The 8,957-nt window shown below is 39.0% G+C and overlaps 1 long non-coding RNA gene across 2 annotated transcripts; it reads left to right on the top strand.

The window, feature by feature from the left end:
• Positions 1-5,918: 5,918 nt before the first annotated feature.
• Positions 5,919-7,441, top strand: LOC123371862. 2 transcript variants are annotated; one of them, XR_006579965.1, is made up of 3 exons: positions 5,919-6,041; positions 6,165-6,254; positions 6,758-7,441. It is a non-coding gene; the product is annotated as an uncharacterized LOC123371862 (long non-coding RNA). The 2 variants fall into 2 exon arrangements; XR_006579964.1 differs by having other exon boundaries at positions 6,165-6,321.
• Positions 7,442-8,957: the final 1,516 nt, after the last annotated feature.

The following is an 8,957-nucleotide window of genomic DNA, read 5'->3' as shown; positions in this document are numbered from 1 at the left end:
TGGGCAGGTTGTGTTACTTACAGACCCATGCAAAAAATATCTGTTTTCTCTACAATAAGAAATTTAAGAAGTTCCTTTGCAAAGATTCCAAGTTCCTAGGAGTCTCATGTCCCAGAAGAGTTAAACTGGAGTACCCACAAGGGTAGAGCTCTGGAATGGGTGATCTTAAGCTATTGGGGAGACTTGGGGTTCAGCACTGATCTAGGGGGCATAAGGGACCTGGACCATGGGTTTTAATTCCTAGAAGGGTTTTAATTACTAGGACAGGAGGTCTGCACATGAGGAGTGAGCCTGAGAATCCCTGAGTCAAATGGTGCCTAGACACTGCTCAGATTCAGTAAGCTTACTAGCCTGCAGGATCCAGTGCTTGGACCCAACCACAACAGCCTGGTGAGTGTCCAACAAGGGGCTCCCCAACCAAGTCTGTAATAACAATATTACAACACAAGGGGACAGCACCAATGGGGAGATCAGTATTGGAGGACTGAATGAAATTTTGGCCCCACTGAAGTTAATGACAAAATTCAGTGCCAGGATGTTATTCTATGTAAATTAGTTTAGTAGTGAGCTGAAAGCATAGCAAAAGGCAGACACTTTTCCCATTCCACCTATGCTGAAAAAGCAGAGGAACTAGAAAATGCTCTCTCATTACTGTTTACCCTTTATTGCTGTAACGGATGCTCCAGGCCACTGGAAGAGGTTTCGCTTAGGTACAAAATGTGGAAAGCGGGAGGCTAGATGTCTGGCTGAGAGAACTGTTTAACCTTTCTACTGTTGCAGGCAGTGAGAACTAGCTGAGCCTGATAAAGGATGGGCAGCTGAAGACTTGCAAGCTGAACATTCAGGCCATCTTTATCTCTTTGAATAGCACTCAGTTGTGCTATTTGGCAAATATAGTATTCTATTCACCATTGTCTAACACACATCACTTGCCTGTTTATCTATATATATACACATATTCATTGAAAAAACAAGTGTACACCATAAATAAAGCTTGACATACTACTATAATAGTTAGAAGGCAAAGGCAAACTTCTTCCTTTGAACTGTATTCCTCAAAATGTACATAGTGATTTTTAAAGGAACATGAATGCTAATATAATTTGTGATATTTCTAATCATATTTGTGTGTTCCTTTTCATTTAAGAGTTTCTAATTCTATATTACCAAAATAGCATAGGATAGCATATAGTGGGTGCACATATGGGCAGGGGTGCTGGAACAATTTTTATGGTGGGAGTGCTGAGAGCCATTGACCCAAACTTTAAACCATATATATAATGAAAATCACTTCAAGCCAGCGAGTGCAGCAGCACCCCCAGCACCTATGTATATGGGTAGCCTAAAGCCCTACTCTTAAAATGTTCATATAGTATTTAGAATCTGTGTAATACTTTCCTTAACTAGATAAGCATATATTGTAACTGTACCTTTGAATATAATTAGGTTGTCCCAATTGTCATACAATACGTCAAGACTCAGTAAAATAGAGATATTTATAATCCAGAAGTAGTTTTAAGAATAACTACCTGTCTGGTACAGGTTATTTCAAGGCCTCAATCAGCGTGAATATGTAGGAAAAAAGTCAGGCTTAACCACTTAAAATATGAAAGAAGAAAGTTGACATTTGAAAGTAGGGGAAAAACTAGCAGCTGTTAAGGAATACGCTTTTCAGCAACTGATATGATCCTGTACTTGTATGAGCTATGCTGAATCATGTAGATGAGATAAAGATATATGCATGGAAAAAATTGATTTGGGTTTAAGCATGAAGAATAGACTTAACACAACTCAGCATTGGCCTAACTTTGCTTCCATTGAAGTCATCAGGAAATCTCTGATTTCAATGGAAGCCGAATTTGGCCAACACTGGAAATCCCACCCAGAGTTATTAATGCTGTCATTGGGATACACGAGGCTAAAATAGAGATTTCAGCAACTAAGTAACTGTATTTGTTTTCAGACCTTATAACTTTTAATCAAAGAAATAGGTTCTCCCCACCTCTTTAACTGAAAAGCCAGTTGGGAGAAGTCTTAGGATTTTCTCAAGACATTTCAGATACCTTGTGAAAGAGCTAGAACTTCAATGACAGGCAGATTTTGATCTGAATTCTTTGAATTGCATGCATGCATCTTCCCCCTCTTGCTCTCATCACTCTCCTTTGTCTTTCTGCTCTCTGTAATCTCAAATCTCGTACCATTATTGAAGCTTCTAGCTTCAGGAATCTTTAATGTTTAAAATGCTATGAATTATGTTTGGATTCTACCTTCTCTACACAAAACAGTGTGGTGCCAGTGCCATTTTAATACCTAAGCAATTATATAGTACCGTGTGCATTCCTCTGGCTGCAGCAGAGAGGTAAAAACTCACATACAGCGAAGATTTAATAGAAAATCTGACTCATTCATAATGATGAACAGCAGGTAGTAGACGCTAATGCCTCCCACACAGTTCTATTTTCAGATTTCTGTGGGTTTGAGGAAATTGGTTGAAAACTTCAGTATCTGTACTGTCATTTCTGATTTTCCTTCTACAGCATAATCTATGGATTTAGTCCTTTAGCACGTGAATGACATTTACCCAGGGCACTTGTGACTCATATGTTTTTACTAGTGTGCCAATTTATGCTCCTTAATAGCACCAGCATAAAAGTCTAAGTTTTCAATTGCTGTAAGTGTGTAAAACAAAAGGCTTTCACTAGAGAACTGATAGATATCTGAAGGGTTTAAAAAAATACAAACTCTAGACTATATATATATATATATATACACACACACACACACACACACTTATTGAAACAGGGAGACCAAAAGCTTCAGAATGAGAATTGGTAGTTATGCTCAAAACAATGCTCTAAATATCAAAAGCCAATAAAAAAAACACCATCCGAAAAACAAAAACAAAAAACAAACCTTGGATTATGTGTCCTTGAAAGACATAGTAGGATACTAATTAGTTGCTAATTTTTTTCTTTAATACAGTTAAACCCAAATTCTCTCTATGGGCAATTCTTTATTGTAGCCACAGTAACAAAAAGGAACTTTATAATTACTTCTTGTTGTCTCCTGAAATAAGTATAACTCTTCCTACTTATAAAGCTCTGCATTCTGATTGTAGTATTTGCAATGTTTTCCTGTGTTTCAAGCATTGTTTAATTGGTTCTCTTTATTCATTCATTCATTCAGAATGTTGAATTATTCTCTACAGCTCATTACAGATTTCATTTGAAAAAAAATGTTCTGTTTTATAATACCCTTTAAATACCATTCAAAATAAATTCCAGTTTTCAGGATTTTAAAATGTATAGTGAAAATGTCTACTAAATGCAACAAAAATAATTACTTGTAAATATATTTACATAGGTGAAAGTTTATACACAGGAGTAGAACAAAGAAGGTAAAAAGGGGCAATTGATTAGAAACTCTTCAGACAAAAGTTAAATAGCTTTCTGTAATATGGAAAGAGTTTTATGGAATGTTCTCTTTAAAGAACTATAGGTTTGGAGAAGACTATTGGTTTCATTCCTTTTATATTCAAAAAAAGATTTTTTCCCATCACTGTATGCACAGACTTAAAGACAAACTTAGATCTAACTGTTCCTGGACACCATTATTCTGACTTTAAAATTATATAGATTTGGGGACTTAACTCTATACTGTTTTGAGGGAATTTGATCCATAAGTGGAACAAAGACCTTTTGGGGCAAGAGGGGAAGTTTTTTGTTTGAACTATCCGCTCTTCTCTAAGTCAAGCAGAGCCAACAGACCTGAGAGGAATCTCTCCTCACTCTGGGCCGGATTCAAAGCAAGCTGAAGTCAATGGGAAAGTTTCCAATCACTTCAACAGAGTCTGGATCAGGCACTCTGAGCAGGAAGTGATTAAGTGAGATCATTTCTCACTCACTATTAGGGCAAATTTTCACTAGTACCAATATTCACAGTTCACTCCTGGGCAGCCCCCTGCCCTATTTACTAATGGAAGGGAACTGTGCAAAGATCCCCCCCAAACCCCAAGTTCTGCTCACTGATCAATGGGGAGGAAGAGGAGAAGGAACAAGAGACCTAGCAGAGAGGGGTGATCAGAAGGTCTGAAGTACAAAGAAACAAAAGTAGTAAGTAGAAACTGATAACAGTCACAGCCTATTCCACCCTTATATGCCCACATGTTGTTATTACAGCATCTATGACAAAAAACAAAATTATTGATCTTTATGCTCAGCTCACAGGGGCATGCTGGCCTCTGGGGTGTACCTGTGTTGGAGTATTTGCACATCTGTGACTATCATGGTCAGGAGCTGTGTTGAAGCCTATGACTGTTTCAGCCCCCATCCAGACCTACAAAGCCCAAGACTGGTCCTCAGCCTCTTTCGTCCCCCAAGCCTTCCAGTCCTCTCCTCTGCTGTTCTCTCTCTTATTTCCACAGTAGCCACAAAGCCCTTCACAGCTTGGTCTGAGGATCAGAATCACTGTCACCCAACCTCTGGGTGTTTGTTTTAGTAGGTTTGGTCAGAAGCTTTTGAAATTTCAGCAAAACACAGGGGAAAAAGATGTTAGTTCTCCTCTCTCTCCAATATTTTGACCCACTTTAATAATTTTGGAGTGATGTTACTGGATGTGTTGTGTGCAGAGCAACTGAGTGAGTCTGGTACCTGTAAACTGCATGGCTTAATCTGGGCCTACAGGCTTGGCACGGTCCCTGATAACAAATGAGGAGCATAGGGGTGCTTTTAAGCACTCTTGAAAACCCCAGATGAGCACCCAGTTGTGGAAACACACAGAGAAAATGGGAGACTTGGCTCTCATAACAAGCTGTTCTGAGATATCCTGAGTGCCTAATAGGTATCGAGCCTCAGATCACACAACTGGCCATCTCCACCTGCACAAAATTTGACAATTCTACTAATAGTGCATGTAGACAATTATTGTACATCTACCACTTTCCCCTGCTATACTGCCTGCATTGGTGGTTTCTTCTTTTGCATATTCCCTCCCATATGAAGTTAAATGTTGTTTACCTCCTTTTATATTGTTAAATAAGTTCAGGTTTTTTAATGTTCAGTTTCATTTTCTATTAAAGTAGTAGAATCAGTAGCCAACATAGGATAACAAAAGCAGAAGTTTAGAGTTACACAAGAACTATAACGTAGCTATAGAAACTGCCTAATCCTCAATTTTGGATATTTATATAGAGGGCCTTTAAAGCCAATATCAGATCACATACTGGCATATTAAGGACTAAATATCGCAAAGATATCCTCTCACTTTACAAGCCACACAGGTATTTGTTTTCTCTAATTCCTCTTGGAGAATCACTGTTGTTCTTTTTACACACCACTCCCAACAACATTTTTACTGTCTTGAAGAGTTTTCCAAGTGTTGGTACTGATCCTTTTCCCACTTAAGTCACTGGCAAAATTCTCATTAGTCAGAATGAAGGATTTTTTCAGGCCCTCTTTCACTTAGATTCTGTATCTTTAGTCACAGGCCTATCTTTCATTCTCCTTCCTTTCCTGTTTTTTGCAGATTTTTCATTTTGAAACATCCTTGTGAAATTCTTATCCTTGTGAGGCTTTTGATCAATTTTAGAGGTTGGTTTAGAATTCCCTCCTTAGCTCCAAAACTCCAAACTGTCTGCCTTCTCCATTTTAGTCCCTCCACTTACATGTTGGTTATCAAGAAGAACTGGATGCAGCTTGCTCCAAAGCACAGAACTCCAAATGCATCTACAAACCTCATATGCCCTTGTGTGATAGAGTACTGAGAACCAATAGCAGAGGCAGCACTCTGGTCACTTAAACACCCCCTAGACACACCTGACTGCCTAATTAGTAGGGATTAGAATGAGCTGGGAAATGCTAAAGCACTAATTAGCCTATTAACAGAGGGTAGAAAGCAGCATAGGAAGTAAGTGCTTGGGGAGAAAAGCAGGCTAGAAGCCAGATCCCAGAAGATCTCTGGGTGGAGAGAGCTTTTCCTTTTCTCCTTAGCAGAGGTTTGAGAAGAACTGAAACTGCAAGTGATGTGGTGTATGAATCACTAAGGTGGGTGGGGGGAGAGCTATGTAAATAAGTTACATGGTGGTGGTTGACAACTGAAGGTCTCTGACTAGTCTGTGTAGACAGAGGTGGGACCTTGTCCAGTCACACTATATCTTGCTATTGCAGTACTTATATGGAAAAAGAAAACCTGAGAGAGAGGGCGTGCGCCACTTGATGTCCAAGACCAGCATGGATAAAACAAATCATGAAACCAAGGTTCTTTGGTGCATGTTTGTCATATTCTGCATGCAAAAAGGAGAAAGTGGGAGCATTTTTTATTTATGTATGTACTAACCATGCACATCCAGTAGAGATAAGATAAAATAAAGGCCTAATCTTTAGAAGCTAGCCTGCATAAAACTTTATATGTTGAATAGCCAAGAAGGTATTGCAAAATAATTACACTAGAGCAGACTAATAGAAATTAGGGTAGCATTACCCTAGAGCTCTGAATAGGTGTTTATATTTATCAGGCATGGTACCTAGTGTAGGTTATCCTTTATAATGTTTGTTAGCTAATCTATATCCTATTGATCTGGAGGCATGGGTGCTAATGGTGTGCACAGTGCAGTTGTGGGCAATGATCCAGGCAGAGTTTTATATTAATTTGTATGGGGTAAAGTAAATGTGACTAGGTTTTCAGTGCTGCTAGAAGACAAACAGAAGTGCTGGCAGGGATAATTCTATTTTTTTTTTTTAACCAACCTTTTCTTCATTAGTATCACAGGCAATGGGAATCCAGTCAGACTACTTTCAAGCATAATCCCAAACTTAGCTGAAGATTTAGCCAAAAGGTTGTTTCTAGTCAAAGTTGTAGAGGAAAAGCTTGACTGTGAGTCAACTGAGCCAAGGATCAAAATGTAAATCATAATCGTCACATCTTTATCACCAGATTGTGTTTCCAGATTTAAAGAGAACAGAGAGGTCTTTTTTCCTCTCATGTAATTCCATTGTAAAAGTATCTAAGATAGTCCATTTACTAGGTTATCTTGAAACTTCAGAAACTTGAAAGCATGTTATAGGGGAAATGTAGTACTGCATAAACCCTCACACTTCAGCCAGCAAAATAAAAGGGAGATTTGATACCCCAATAGTATTAACATTGTATTTACAGCTGCTGCTGCCCACATAAAAAAAATATTTCCCAGGGGCTGAGATCAAAGGCACTGCCACAGTGTGACATGGTATGGGACTACACTATAACAATTTTACAGTGTTAACAGATTGTTTCCAATGAAAGTGTATGTGATAGAACTGCAGGTGTTCATAAACAGATTGCAGGATCAAAAGATTTTAAAATTCTGGGCTACATTTTAAGTTAGCCCCTTCTGGTGTACAGTAGCTTAATTGTGGGTCTACAAAAAGCACCTTTTTGCAACCTATAACTAAATGGACTATCTTAATAATTTGGGTAGAAACACTTCTGTTATGAGTGCCAGCATGGCTCTTATATTAAACCAATATGTGTTGTAGATTTTGCTGAGAGTGTTCTCAGATGCTTTCAAAACTTAACTTATTTGCCATGTATTTTTGCTATTTTATGCAAGTCTGTTATGCACGTGACCATACATTCTCCCTCAACTTTTAAAACAAAAAGCTATTGTTTTGCTTTGCAGAGTCTTTATTTACAAAGGTTGAGCCAGATCCTCAGCTGAACTCCCTCGGCTTCAGTGGAGCTACACACTAGCTGAGGCTCACCCCCATAGCATTTAGAACTTGCAACAGGCTCTTTGCCAGACCTTTGTGAGTACATTGTTAGAATGGTGCACAGACATTTAACCTCATGACTCCTTGACATTAATGGGACAGTAAAATCTCTATAACCCATGCTCCAAACATAGCCACTGAAGTCTGACAAACAGCCTCCAAGGCTTCCATGTAAGAGCTTTTGAAATTGCTGCTCTTTTCATGTAAGATTTCTGATTAAATCTGCCCACTATTGATAGAATTATATGTAGAACCTATATCTGAATACAAGTAAGGCTGAGGTTGTTGCATGCTACTAACTGCAAAGCAGTGTGAGATGATGCAGCAGCAGCATAAAAGGGGAGCCCAGTTTTTTAAAGTTCTGATTTAATTGTCTTGAATGCATCTGGGATTCTGCTCCAGGCATATCTAAATATTATGGGAGCTGTGTTAGGCATCTTAGCAGACCAGATGCTTAGCCGTAGTGCAGCTTTATTGTTCCGAACTGGCAGTGCAAAGTGGCTGTAAAATCAGTTTCTCTCTCTTCCCCTACACTACTGAAATATTCCATGAATACTCAAGTGGTATAGGACTGGCCCTCTAGAAGTCCCCTAAGTCATGGGCCAAGAGGGAACAGGGGTGTTGTTGCATTTCAGTGATCCTCAGCTGGCAGAACACCCCACTGGAAGCTGTTGTAATCAGACAACTTAGGGAAATCCCAGCACTGAACTGGTTTCCAGATAGCCTCAGAACTGGATAGGGAGACATTGTATAAAGCCAGCTTTACTCTCTCAACTCAGCTGTGCTGAGAGCAACTAGTGACAGAGCCCCTAGGTTCTAATTCTCCATTGCCTTCTATCCTGTGTAGTAATTTACAACAGCATAAAGTAAAATATGAATATACCATTTACAACCACATTGTGACTGTACAAGATTCAAGGCACTGAACAGCCAGGTTTCTAAGAGCCAATTTCTTACACTGCTTTGAGTCAAGGGAGCGACACTGCTGTAAAACTGTCAGTGGAAGGAGAATCAAATGCCTTATTTCTAAAGATAGTGTTTTGAATTCTAACTGCTCAATTGCAACAGCAGAATTAGATGGCTTCAAGTTAAGCCAATTTTCAATCACTGCAATGTTCATAGCCAGACTAGAGCCCATTTTCTTCCTTTACATATTGTACTAAGAGCCAGAGCAATGGAGGGATGCCAATTTACACTAACTGAGATGACACT

This window comes from Mauremys mutica, chromosome 5 (assembly GCF_020497125.1).
Source record: "Mauremys mutica isolate MM-2020 ecotype Southern chromosome 5, ASM2049712v1, whole genome shotgun sequence".
Classification (NCBI taxonomy): Eukaryota; Metazoa; Chordata; order Testudines; family Geoemydidae; genus Mauremys; species Mauremys mutica.
Note: the sequence above shows the minus strand (reverse complement) of the source record. Positions and strands in the feature narration are given on the sequence as shown.